The sequence below is a fragment of the Lolium perenne genome, chromosome 3, assembly GCF_019359855.2.
Source record: "Lolium perenne isolate Kyuss_39 chromosome 3, Kyuss_2.0, whole genome shotgun sequence".
NCBI classification, from domain to species: Eukaryota; Viridiplantae; Streptophyta; class Magnoliopsida; order Poales; family Poaceae; genus Lolium; species Lolium perenne.
This window is the reverse complement of record NC_067246.2, coordinates 82228013-82241049: the sequence shown is the minus strand read 5'-3', so window position 1 is coordinate 82241049 and position 13037 is coordinate 82228013. Positions and strand designations below refer to the sequence as shown.

General features: G+C 43.8%; 1 long non-coding RNA gene across 1 annotated transcript; it reads left to right on the top strand.

Moving 5' to 3' along the window:
* The first annotated feature begins 5101 nt into the window (after positions 1-5101).
* On the top strand, positions 5102-7496 carry LOC139837539 (uncharacterized). The gene is made up of 3 exons (XR_011754038.1): positions 5102-5233; positions 6038-6097; positions 7261-7496. It is a non-coding gene; the product is annotated as an uncharacterized lncRNA (long non-coding RNA).
* Positions 7497-13037: the final 5541 nt, after the last annotated feature.

Below are 13037 nucleotides of genomic sequence, written 5' to 3'. Positions count from 1 at the left end.
ATCAAAATTATAAACTCTCTGCAAAGCAGCATGTTGAGCACTAGCAGGAAAGTATTTCCGAAAGAAAACAGCAAGCAATTCTTTTGGACTTTTAATAGAACTAGGTGGCAAACTATTATACCAAGTTTTAGCGTCATCCTTTAATGAGAATGGAAAGATTTTAGCAACAAAGTAAGTACGCTTCTTAACATCATCACAAAACAAGCTACTCAAAGTAGATAACTCAGTCATGTGTTCAACAGCACTTTCTTTTTCAGTACCACAGAAGGGTGTTTTCTCAACAATAGCTATATGAGATAGATCGAGAGAAAAATCATATTCTTTATCCCTAATGTTTATAGGAGATGTGGCAAATTTAGGATCAGGAGACAGTTTATATCTAACAGTATGTTCTGCAAGCAACTTTTTAATTTTTCTTGCATCAGTAGTAGCATGGCATTTTTCAATAAAATCATCATCAAGTTCCACATAATCTTCATCAAGATCATCACTAGAGTATTCAAGTTCAGGTGAATTAACAGGTGTAGTACCATCAGGAGTTTCAGTATTTTCTATTTGTCTAGATCTAGCAATTGAAGCATCTAGAAAAGTTCCCAATGAACCACTATCATCAAGCACAGCAGAAATATTATCAGTATTATGAGAGTTTTCAGATTCAGCAGAAGTACCAGCATTTGAAGCATGTGGCGGTGAAACAAGTTTATCAATCACAGATGGTGAATCAAGAGCAGCGGAGGTACTCAGAGTTGTACCTTTTCTTGTAGTGGATGGTAATATGGCGACCTTAGTATCGCGAGGTTTACCCATGATGGAGAATTTGCAGCGAACAATATCAATCCAAGTGAACTTCCAAATAAAGCTATGCTCCCCGGCAACGGCGCCAGAAAATAGTCTTGATGACCCACAAGTATAGGGGATCGTAACAGTCTTCGAGGGAAGTAAAACCCAATTTATTGATTCGACACGAGGGGAGACAAAGAACACTTGAAAGCCTTAACAGCGGAGTTGTCAATTCAGCTGCACCTGGAAACAGACTTGCTCGCAAGAGTTTATCAGTAGTAACAGTTTTATAGCAGTAGCAGTAGTGAAATAACAGTAGCAGAGTAACAAAGACAGCAGTAGTAATTTTAGTAAACAGCAGGATTAAAATACTGTAGGCACGGGGACGGATGACGGGCGTTGCATGGATGAGAGAAACTCATGTAACAATCATAGCAGGGCATTTGCAGATAATAATAAAACGGTATCCAAGTACTAATCAATCAATAGGCATGTGTTCCAATTATAGTCGTACGTGCTCGCAATGAGAAACTTGCACAACATCTTTTGTCCTACCAGCCGGTGGCAGCCGGGCCTCAAGGGAAACTACTGGATATTAAGGTACTCCTTTTAATAGAGTACCGGAGAAAAGCATTAACACTCCGTGAACACATGTGATCCTCACATCGCTACCATTCCCTCCGGTTGTCCCGATTTCTGTCACTTCGGGGCCATTGGTTCCGGACAGCGACATGTGTATACAACTTGCAGGTAAGATCATAAACAACGAATATCTTCATGAATCAATAACATGTTCAGATCTGAGATCATGGCACTCGGGCCCTAGTGACAAGCATTAAGCATAACAAGTTGCAACAATATCATAAAAGTAACATCTACGGATACTAGGCACTATGCCCTAACAATCTTATGCTATTACATGACCAATCTCATCCAATCCCTACCATCCCCTTCGGCCTACAACGGGGGAATTACTCACACATGGATGGGGGAAACATGGCTGGTTGATGGAGAGGCGTTGGCGGTGATGGCGGTGATGATCTCCTCCAATTCCCCATCCCGGCGAAGTGCCAGAACGGAGACTTCTGGCTCCCGAGACGGAGTTTCGCGATGTGGCGGCGTTCTGGAGGGTTTCTGGTGACTTCGACTTCTCTCCGTGCGTTTTTAGGTCGAGGCGAATAAGTAGTCCGAAGGAGGGCGTCGGAGGCCAGCCGAGGGGGCCACACCACATGGCCGCGCGGGCCCCCCTTGGGCCGCGCCGCCCTATGGTGTGGGGCCCTCGGGCCTCCACTTGATTTGTCCTTCTGGCTCCCCCAGTATTCTGGGAAAATAGGGCCTTCCGTCAAAATCCCGAGGTTTTTCCTGAAAGTTGGATTTCTGCACAAAAACGAGACACCAGAACAGTTCTGCTGAAAACAGCGTTAGTCCGTGTTAGTTGCATCCAAAATACACAAATTAGAGGCAAAACAATAGCAAAAGTGTTCGGGAAAGTAGATACCTTTTGGACGTATCAGCTGGCGGCGCGCGCTTACGACGCGGCGGCGTGGCGCTTTCGGCGGCCACGGTGCGACATGAACTTCCCAGATGTTGAATCGCTAGAGGAGGCGGAGTTCCTCGCGCCAGCACCGTGCCTCATCGACGATGAGGACCGTCGCGCGGCACCGCCAGGTGCAGCGCAGGATCGCCATCGCCGAGCACGATGAGCAGTTGATGCGCCAGTGGAGGGCGCAATTCCCCAACGACGTCGACAACATCAACGCGTTCTTCGCTGACCTCAGGGCACAACGCAGGTCCAACAGGCGCGACCGTCGGGCCGTCGCCGAGTTCGAGCTCGAGAACCCGAATACAACTTGGACCGAAAACGACCATCGGTGGGATGACATTTGGACGGAGACAACCTCCGACGACGAGTAGAGACTAGACTAGTCATTTATCTATTTTATTGTAATTTAAATAAAGTCGTTGTCGGTTCTATTAGTTTAAATTTAGTTTATAAAGTCATTGTCGGTTGTTTTTGTTCAATAAAGTGGTTGACACGAAATTTTATTACGATTGAACTGGAATTAAAGTACAGAGCTCAACTGAAAATTAAGATACATGGCCAGATTCGAATGTTGGAGCCATTCAGTCATAGTCGTGTCTAGCCCTATAATAGTCGCCACAGTAGTCATCATAGTCGCCGACGTCATCGTCGCTAGCATCGGGGTCGCGGTTGTCAAACCTCGGCGGGTGAGCACGCGTGGGCTGGGATTGAGGGTAGCGCAGGCGGGGGCCACGGTAGGCCATGACGCTCTGGAGAGTCCGGCCGCGCCACCACAGCCGACGGCCGGCCTCGTTGAAGTTCGAAGGAGGCGGGCCGTCCTCCTCGTACCTCGCAACCGCCCTCTCACGCCGATTGATGAAGAAGCTGTCCCAAGTCGGGTTGTAGTCGGGATGCCACTGCGGATTCCTCCGCTGCTCAGGCGTGAGCTCGAAATAGTAGTGGTTCGTGATGGCCATCTCGCGTGGCACACCTAGATGGATGGGAGGAACCGGTACGCCTCCGACGCTCAGCAACCAACCGGTGAGGACGCGGTAGCCTGGCGGGCAGGGGTAGTTCGAGGCGCAAAGAGCCTCCGCCTCCCGGGGTGTTAGACATACGATGGAAGCCATGGGAGAGAGTGATGAGGTTTGCAGATATGAGTCTAGATGTGATATGGAAATGGAGGCTAAGCCTACATATATATACTGAAAAAATAGCGGGAAGACGGAGGCGGGAACGCGGGAACAAAATAGGCGGAAACGCAGTGGCGCGGGAAACTTTCATCCCGGGTGGAGGCTCAAACCGGGACTAAAGCTGTCGGCAGGACGTGCGGGACTAAAGCTCAAACCGGGAAACTGCGGGAGGCTTATCTAAGAGGGCCTTATCTGGGGGGCTGACGTGCGGGTAACCTTTTGTCACGGCTGGTGGGTGTGTAACATCCCAAAATTTTCCTAATTTTGGAATGTTAAATTAATAAATTAAGTTGATTGAATCGTTTGACTTTGATTGGAATTATGAATGAAAAGAAATTTTGATGACTTGTTTGAATTTTATTTTTCATCCTTGCTTTAAAATATATTTTTATACGAGTGGATTAACATGACTATCCAAATTGTTTTCATTTTTGTTTCAACCATTCTTTAGCTTGAACTAAAACAATTACTCAACCATACTAAATGTATGAAGAGAGGGAATAATATGACTTTCCCAAATTATGTTGGATTAATGCTTGATATGCGCGTTTGATTATTATTTGAATTCTTGGATCTTTCCAAATATTTTCCAATGTTTCACGAGAGGAAATAATATGACATTTCCAATTAAGAGTAAAATTTGGAGAAGCTTTTGTTCGTTGTTATTTGCATCTAAGTAGCATTTTGTATTTTGGGAAAATCAAAGAGAGATGATAATATGACTTCATCACGATTAATGTTAGATTTACTTTATATTTGAAATCTCATACAAAAATTATTTATTTTGTATTTCATGTACGTTTGTGTTTGTTTGATTGATTGATCGATGGATTTAATTAACCGGTAAAATCTATTTTTAGAAATATTTCCTAAACAGCTCTAATGGCCAAAAGGCATGAAATGATTTTTGAAAATATGTTTTGGACCGGAACAGTGTTCATTAGGTCTAAAAGGCTATTTGAAATTTCACAAAATTTTCTGTAATTGGGCAAATCTGAGGCTTAGCAAAAAAAAAAAAAAAAAAAAAAAAACAAAGGAAGCAAGCCAACCCAGCTCCATAACCAAACCGCGCACGCGCGCGAGCGCCGCATTGGCCGAACCAATCCCATCCGATCAGCCCCACCATCTCTGCAGTTTTTTTTTTCTTCCTGACATCCCGGCCATTATCTACCTCACGTTATGTACGTTATGTGTTCGTAACGAACAGGGACTCCCAAACTGAGTCAGAATCGCAACGATTTCACGATGAATTCCTTGGTATTCGTGATCCCTACGTCACGAAATCTTCTCTATATAATTCCCCGCAGCAGCCTTCCTCGTTTTCTCAGAAATCGCGAACTCTAAACCACCCGGGACCTCGATTCCGATCTCACCGGAATCCCGCCGTCATGGAGCTTCAGGGAGAAGAAGGTTCTGGGGCTTCCCCTTCTATGCCTTTCCCTCCCAATTGTTTTTCCTTGATCTCCGCATCGCCTCACCTCTTTTTTTTCCCACACAGTACCACCGGGGCGAGCGGACATGGGCGCTGGAGTTCCGCAGAACTTCATCGTTTCCGGCCGGAGGTAGACACCGCTCCAAACCATCTGGTCAATCAGCACCTCGACATGACAGGAACGAAACCTTCCGATCAAGCAGCACCTCGCCGTCAGCTTCGTAGAGCCCGAAGGCCAGCACACCGACGTCGCCGCCATCCACACCGTCGCCGTGTATCTCCTTCGTCGCCCACCACCATCACATGGTAACGCTCCTCAGCACGGTAGCACATTAGGATATACGTATCCCTGACATCCTCCTGTAACGCGTTTTGTTTTATTTATTTCTCACGTATGCTAGATCGATCAGTTCATCAATTAGCTAGCTCATTCTCTGGCCAAAACTTTAGAATTTTATAACTTTAAATCTAGAGCTTCGTTTTAGATTTTGATTTTTGCGTTGAATTCGTAATCAAATCCTCTATCCACGGATACTAATTTTGCAAATTACAGAATTTTTGAATTTATCAGTTAAAAATTGAGTTTAGTATATTAGCACGTTATTTCCTGTGGTTCACGTGTCGCCGAAGCCGAAGCCGAAGCCGAGCCAAGCCGCCAGCCGAAGCCGAAGCCGAGGAGCGCCACAACCGTCAGATCTAGATTGGATGCTTCGAGACGCGCTCCTGCTTTAAAAACAACAAAATCTGAATACTTCCAAAAATCATAATTAAATAATTGTAACTCTGTTTTAATCGATTTTTTTTGCGTTAGTTTTATAATTTTAATATCTACAGCATGACGTTGTAATTTCGAATTTGTGAATAATTAATCTGCACGGTTAAGTCTTAACCTTAATTTGAACATATTTGGAGTTATATAAATCTTAATTCCTTTTAAAAAATTATTTTTATGAACATATCTAATATTTTTAAAACATAAATATTCTACCACGAAATAAATATGTTATTTAATATATATTTGCATTTTCCTTTGTTTTACATGATTATGTGTTTTATTTGGCTCTTTACTTGCAATGGTTGTTTATTGCGTGTAATTTTTCTATGCGTTAGATTTATTCGGAGTGCGAGAGAAAGTTCACAAAGAAGAAATCATCATCAAATATTACTAAGGCAAGTTACACCTTTGTTCATATGTTTGTCCCAGTTTTCTACTATGCATGTCTTTTTTCCTTCAAATGATTAGTATGCATGTGTAGGATGTTTTGGTAGATTTTACTTGGTAAATATTTTACAAGTTCGCGTGCTATTTTTTAGATTTCCATGAGTAGAAGTATTACTTAGTAATATTTCCACTTGATATCATGGTCGTAGGAATCCCTAAATTTTTCTCAGTGCTATGCTTATGCTACGTAAATATCGAAAGGGGTTCGAAACAAGAAAATTTTCTAAGTACTTGAGCTCTATTTATGAGCGCAACTTTTCTCCCAAAAGTCTTCTTCAAAATAAAACTAAGTTTTCTTCTGGGCGGAATGGTTTTGTCGGGACAACGAGTGGAGATTGGTGGAGGACTCCGCCCGGGATCAAAGAAGTCTGCCATGTTCCAGATGTCAGAAGCTTCCAGTGCAACCACAATACAATATGGGCTCTGTCTTGGCTAAGTACTTAGTGGGAAACCTCGCCTGGGTACCGCCATTGGGAGGAATTTTGGGCACGGGCGGATCCGGAAGGTAGAGGGGCTGCTAAGGAAAAGCTTCGTCGTGACCTCGTCCTGGCCTTAGTGAAGATGAAGAATTTTGGCAAAATGGCTTGGTTGTGAATTGTGGGTAAAGAGCGCAACCTCTCGAGAGTGTTAACCTGATCGATCAGCCGTGTCCACGGTAAAAGGAAAAATTGAGCATCTGAAGGATGGAGCCTCTGAATGATTTCCTCTCTCTTTTCAAAGGAGTTTTCAGAACCCTATGGCGTGTGTAATATCGTTCATAGGTGGGTTTTGGAGCCTTGGTGCGTAATATCCAAGTGCTCGGGACTTGGTGTGTAATATCCAAGTGTTTGGGACTTGGTGTGTCATATCCAAGTGTTAGGTTGATTTGGACACTTGGTGTGTAATATCCATGTGCTCCACTCGGCCAATATTACTTTATCAAAATTTTGCAAAGTAGGATAAAAGAATTTGTCTCTACTTCTTAAGTAAAAACTGGCTTTACGCAAATAAAACTCAAGCCTCCTCTTGTCTGCCTTGCATGTAGATTTAGTCAATTTTCATCTTCTTGGTGTAATTTGCCATACATTCAAAGTATTGACCACTCTCGTGGCTGCAACCTTTCATGTTGCAGGTTATTCGACGACTTGTGAGAATGCGTAGGTCGCGAGTCTACACTCAACGAGCCTGTGGCATTGATGGGACTCCAAGACGTTATTTCATTTTCCGTTGTATTGAGCTAGCCTTTGGCTATGCAAGTTGTAAATATTTGTACTCTGGATTATTCGAATCGTGTAATAAAGACTTGTGTTTTACATGATAATTCATCGACTGTGAGTGCTAGCTAATGATCCAGGGACTAGCATGTTTAATCACAGGGACTTTGGATCCTAACAGATCCGGGGTCGTTACAGGGTGCAACCGGGACTAAAGTTGTCGGCAGGATAAGGATGTGTTGGTCAGGGCCGTCTCCAGAAATTCAGGGCCCCAGTGCGAAATGCAAAACAGGGCCTTAAACTTCAAAAAAATCACATAAGTATAGTAACTAAAATACACATTGACTTTATTATATAAGCATAGTACGCATTATTTCATACAATATGAGAAATTTTGAACATTAATTATACTAAAAGATACCAGTGGAGCACTAAACTGACATCATGTTCTACTAAATAGACCAGATTCATTCCCCATGATTCTCCTTTGTTTATAAACGAAAAAAAGCAATCTTGTCAAATACTAGATGGATTTATCTTCATAATGGTCAAGATAAGTTAATAGAAGAAGGTTATACGCAGGGTACCTGAAACCTTGGTTACGATCTGCCATGCAATCGTGAAGGCCTACGTTGAGCAATGGAATTGGGCCACACAAAAAGAGAACAGCGATTGCCGTGCTTGATGCACAAGCGCTGGAGGGCTGGAGGAATCAGATGAGATCGATCTGTCGCCTGCCGGTTGGAAGTTGAACAGCGATCTCGGTTTGTTGATCGAGCGAGAGCGACAGAATGAGTCGAGGACGTCGTCTCGGCTCCCCGCGGTCTCCGCCTCGGATCGAGATAGCCAGACATGCGGATGGGCCGTCCTAGGGACCAGGACAAGCTCACTGACGACCTCGCCCGACGGGAGCTCAGTTTGGGCCGAAATTTTCCAGAGAAGAGTACACAGACATCGGGAAAGACTGGAAAATTTGGGGCCCCCCAATTTCGGGGGCCCAGAGCGGTCGCCCAGCTTGCACTGGGCTGTCGACGGGCCTGGTGTTGGTAACCTTTAGTCACGGTTGGTGGGTGCAACCGGGACTAAAGCTGTCGGCAGGATAAGGAACAAGATAAAGTAGAAGCGGTTACGTGCCTATAAAAGGAGCATCGATACGCCTTGCCAAGCAGATCAACAAGCCAAGCAGAGTTTCATTCCCATGCATGAAGGAAAGGGTTGGGAAATCTCCCGTGGCGCAGCTTCTCGAAGATGTTGTTGGTGCACACGCCCTACGGCATCTTCGGAAGCTGCTCCTCGGAAAATTTCCCTGCAAGCCCGTGAAAGACTCCATCTCCTCTAACAGTGTTGGGCAGAGGGTTCTCATTATTACATAAATGTAGAGATTGTCTTGGGAACTATATATGAAGAATACATTATTGCATCACCATCTACTGCTGTGATCTTCTACGTCGTAGCCATGGAGAATCTTCATCATTTAGCAAGATGCTTGGGTCAATTTTCACCGTGAAGGGCGGAATTTTTGTAAACTTATTATAATCTTCTGACATGTCTGTCTTGTCATCCACTCCCACGATGTTTCTTTTTCCCGAAAGAACTATGTGGCGCTTTGGCTCCTCGGTTGATGTATACTTTTGTTGATTTTTTTTTCTTGATTTGCTAGACATGTCCTTCGAATAGAAAACTTGAGCCACCTCGCTGGCTAGGATGAATGGCTCGTCCATGTACCCAAGATTGTTGGGATCCACTGCTGTCATACCGTACTTATCGTCTACCTGTACACCGCTGAGCTTCACCCATTTGCACCGAAACAAAGGAACCTTAAAAGTGGGACCATAGTCAAGTCACTACAAGAAAAGTTGCCATGGCCGACGAAGTTGAAGTCGCGCCGTGGTTGCTGGTGTACCATGGCCGACGATTTTTGGTCTCTCCGTTGTGCATGTCAAAACGTTTTTTTTCTCGTTTTTGAGGCCACCTAGCCTGACGAAAACGGCCAAAACGTCGCGTATGGTGGCCCGGGACGTGGTGCATCTCGAAATCTCGGGTTCGCCGGCCGAGTCAACGCAAATCCGCACCGCCGAGGGATGTAGGGCCCAGATGGCAGCCTCTCTGGCATTGTTTTTTTTCTCGATCGCGCCATCTCGTTCAACGCTCTCCGATCGAGCCGTTTACGATGCAGGATCATGGGTCCCGCATGTCATCCTCTATGAACCAAAATTCTTTCTATTCTTGGATTTTTTTTGACCCCCTGATTTCTGGCTAGTTCCTTTTTCTTTTGATCCCTTGCCGCCTTGGAAACGTTGAGACCGCTGCTGCTAAATGGGACCCGCATGTCATCCTCTATGTGCAATCAACTTTCTTTTCTTGGAGTTTTTTTTGGCACCTCATATTTGGTCACTTGCCTTTTTCTTTCGATCCCGTCCCGCCTCCCAAACGGTGATACCGCTGCTGCTAAATGGGACCCGCATGTCATCCACTATGTACTATAAAAATTTCTTTTCTTGAATTATTTTTGGCACCTCATATTTGGTCACTTACCTTTTTCTTTCGATCCCCTGCCGCCTCTCAAACGGTGAGACCGCTGCTGCTAAATGGGACCCGCATGTCATCCTCTATGTACTATAAAACTTTCTTTTCTTGAATTATTTTTGGCTCCTGATATTTGGTCACTTGCCTTTTTCTTTCGATCCCCTGCCGCCTCTCAAACGGTGATACCGCTGCTGCTAAATGGGACCCGCATGTCATCCTCTATGTACTATAAAACTTTCTTTTCTTGAATTATTTTTGGCTCCTCATATTTGGTCACTTGCCTTTTTCTTTCGATCTCATGCCACGTTTGAAACGTTGAGGAACCTGCTGGCTCATGGGACCCGCATGTCATCCTCTATGTGCTATAAAAGTTTATTTTCTTGGATTTTTTTTTCACCCTCTGATTTTTGGCTATTTCCTTTTTCTTTTGATCCCCTGCCGCCTTGGAAACGTTGAGTAAGCTGCTGACTCATGGGACTTGCATGTCATCCTCTATGTACAATCAACTTTCTTTTCTTGAATTATTTTTGGCTCCTGATATTTGATCACTTGCCTTTTTCTTTCGATCTCATGCCACGTTTGAAACGTTGAGGAACCTGCTAGCTCATGGGACCCGCATGTCATCCTCTATGTGGTATAAAAGTTTATTTTCTTTATTTTTTTCACCCTCTCATTTTTGGCTATTTCCTTTTTCTTTTGATCCCCTGCCGCCTTGGAAACGTTGGGTAAGCTGCTGACTCATGGGACCCGCATGTCATCCTCTATGTACAATCAACTTTCTTTTTCTTTTGATCTCAAGCCGCATTTGAAACGTTGAGACCGCTGCTGCTAAATGGGACCCGCATGTCATCCTCTATGTACAATAAAGTTTCTTTTCTTGGATTATCTTTGGCTCCTGATATTTTGTCACTTGCCTTTTTCTTTCGATCTCATGCCGCCTTTGAAACGTTGAGTAAGCTGCTGGCTCATGGGTCATGCATGTCATCCTCTACGAACAATAAATTTGCTTTCTTGGAGTTATTTTTGACCCCTAATTTCTGGCTATTTGCCTTTTTCTTTTGATCTCCTGCCCCCTCTGAAACGATGAGGACGCTGTTGGCAGGTCGGTCCCACATGTCATCCTCTATGAACAATAAAAGTTTCCTTTGATGGATTTATTTTGAACCCCTAATTAATTTCTGGATATTTCCCCTGCCGCCTTGGAATCGTTGCTGCTGCCTCATGGGTCCCGCATGTCATCCTCTCAGAACGGTAAATGTTTATTTTCTTGGATTTTGTTGACCAAACGATTTTTGGCTTATTTTTTCTTTCGATCACCTGCAGCCTTTAAAACGTTGAGGACGCTGCTGGCTCACGGGTCCCACATGTCAACCTCTATGAACAATAAAAGCTGAGGATGCTGCTGCCTCATGGGTCCCGCATGTCAGCCTCTCAGAACGAAAATGTTTCTTTTCTTGGATTTTTTACCAACAGATTTTTGGTTTATTTTTTCTTTCCATCCCCTGCCGCCTTTAAAACGTTGACGACGCTGCTGGCTCATGGGTCCCCGATGTCAGCCTCCTCGTACAAGAAACATGTGATATCTTGATTATTTTGCAGACAATAAACAGTGTATTTTGCTCTGAGCTATTGCAAACGGATAAATTAAATCTTTATTTTTACATAAACAAACTTGTATGTTGAATCTCCTTATTTTGTGTTTTTGCGAAGCATAGGACTTTCCTGTTTCTTTTAGAAAAATTCGAACTTTCCTGTTTTGGAGTGGACTGAAATTGTACGAGTCAAAAGGCCCAGCAGGATAGTTCGAAGTCCCAGATGTCCAGATGCAGCCCAATTGAAATCTTTCTTTTCTTGGATTTTTTTCACCCCCTGATTTCTGGCTACTTCATTTTTCTTTTGGTCTTGTGCCACCTTGAAAACGTTGAGATCGCTGCTGCAAAATGGGACCCGCATGTCATCCTCTATGTACAATAAAATTTCTTTTCTTGGATTATTTTTGGCTCCTGATATTTGGTCACTTTCCTTTTTCTTTCAATCTCATGCCGACTTTGAAACGTTGAGGAAGCTGCTGGCTCATGGGTCTCGCATGTCATCCTCTGTGAACAATAAAAGTTTCCTTTGTTGGATTTATTTTTTACCCCTAATTTCTGGCTATTTGCCTTTTTTTTTGATCCCCTGCCCCCTTTGAAACGATGATGACGCAGCTGGCAGGTCGGTTCCACATGTCATCCTCTATGAACAATAAAGGTTTCCTTTGATAGATTTATTTTTGACCCTAATTAATTTCTGGCTATTTTCTTTTTTTATTTTGATCCCCTGCCGCCTTGGAATAGTTGAGGATGCTGCTGCCTCATGGGTCCCGCATGTCATCCTCTCAGAAAGGTAAATGTTTCATTTCTTGGATTTTGTTTACCAACTGATTTTTGGCTTATTTTTTTTGTTTCGATCTCCTGCCGCCTTTAAAACGTTGACAACGCTGCTGCCTCATGGGTCCCCAATGTCAGCCTCCCCATACTGCAAATCCACTTTCTGCAAAGGTTGTATTTCTAGCTAGATAGCTAAGGTGGATTCGAATCTGCCGTGGTTCAGGCAGCTCAGGTAAGCCTTCTTGCACTGATTAATGGAACTAGTGTATAGCAAGGTCAAGACATGTGGCTCGGTGTAATGAATCTATTTGAATCATGTTGTGGATTCAATCTGATAGTTCTCTAACAGGTCAGCCAAAATAGAAATTAAGTTTTTTTCTAAAACGGAAATGCAAATTAAGATGAACACGAACATTAGTTATCATAATAGCTGATCATACATACATACTTGCTAAGAGCAAAAGCTTGCCAGAGTTTTACCACCCATACAATTAATTAGCAGTTCAGATAAGATAACCTTATATAAGTATAACTACAAATGCATTTGCTAAGGGCTCATGGGACAACAGAACTAGACAACCGCAAACTTTATGACCAGCATGTCACAGCGGCATCGAAAGATCTTGACCTTCAACTTTGATCCAATGCGAAGTTTGGCACCGTCAATGAACTTTTTCCACCTGGAAGTAACAGCCAAGCGGCCATCTCTGTGGACCGACGGAGTACCGTCCCTCCACGGTGAGACCTTCACTCTCCATGACGAGGGAAATCTTGCCCCTTCGGCCAGCATTGAGATCCTTGGA